Consider the following 753-nt stretch of genomic DNA (forward strand, 5'->3'; position numbering starts at 1 on the left):
TGAAATACTTTTATTAGGAAGGTAGATAAAGAAAAATAAGAAAAAAAAACAGTATAATGCAAACAGTTAAGATATAGGGATCTCATGAACAGTCATATAAACAAAATCCAACTTTAATAACCATTCCAGTTAAAGCGCTCGAGTTCAAATGTTAATGCAAAATATACGTTTTCATTCACGTCCATTGCTTTTACTATGACGAAAACATCCGAACATATTTCAGCGCATATGTTCATGCAATGTTATTTATCGGCACCATTCGTCAACTGTGCAATTGCAGTTCCTTGTACTCACTTGTCAGTTAAAAAGAGAGGAGAAAAAACACACAACATGCATATGCAAACATCAATTGCAATTGCAGCCTTGAATCTTACTGCAGTACGCTTTCAGAACGATGATTCTTCCTCTCCGTTCACCTCCTCTCCTATACATAGCAGTAATATCCTTCCTGTAAAACATCCTCTCCGTTGCGTAGCGAAAACTCGCTAGCGAAAACTAGCCCGTGGAGGCTAGCGCGTCATAGAAACGGAAGCGAAAAAACGCTCGCTATTTATCCTTCTCAACGGCGCCATCTAATTCAAGGACAACAATATCCTCTGCGCTGTAAACACGGGAGCTGAAAGGAAATGCGGTAAGTGTGTCATGTTATGTCCTGTGGGAGAGAGAGAGACAAGATGGAAGGGTTTCTTAAAGGCTGGTCTTTAGAGAACGGAGAAACCATTTTCGTCTTCGAGCTGTGCTTTTCTATTTCGT

Source organism: Penaeus monodon, chromosome 31 (assembly GCF_015228065.2).
Source record: "Penaeus monodon isolate SGIC_2016 chromosome 31, NSTDA_Pmon_1, whole genome shotgun sequence".
Taxonomy (NCBI): domain Eukaryota; kingdom Metazoa; phylum Arthropoda; class Malacostraca; order Decapoda; family Penaeidae; genus Penaeus; species Penaeus monodon.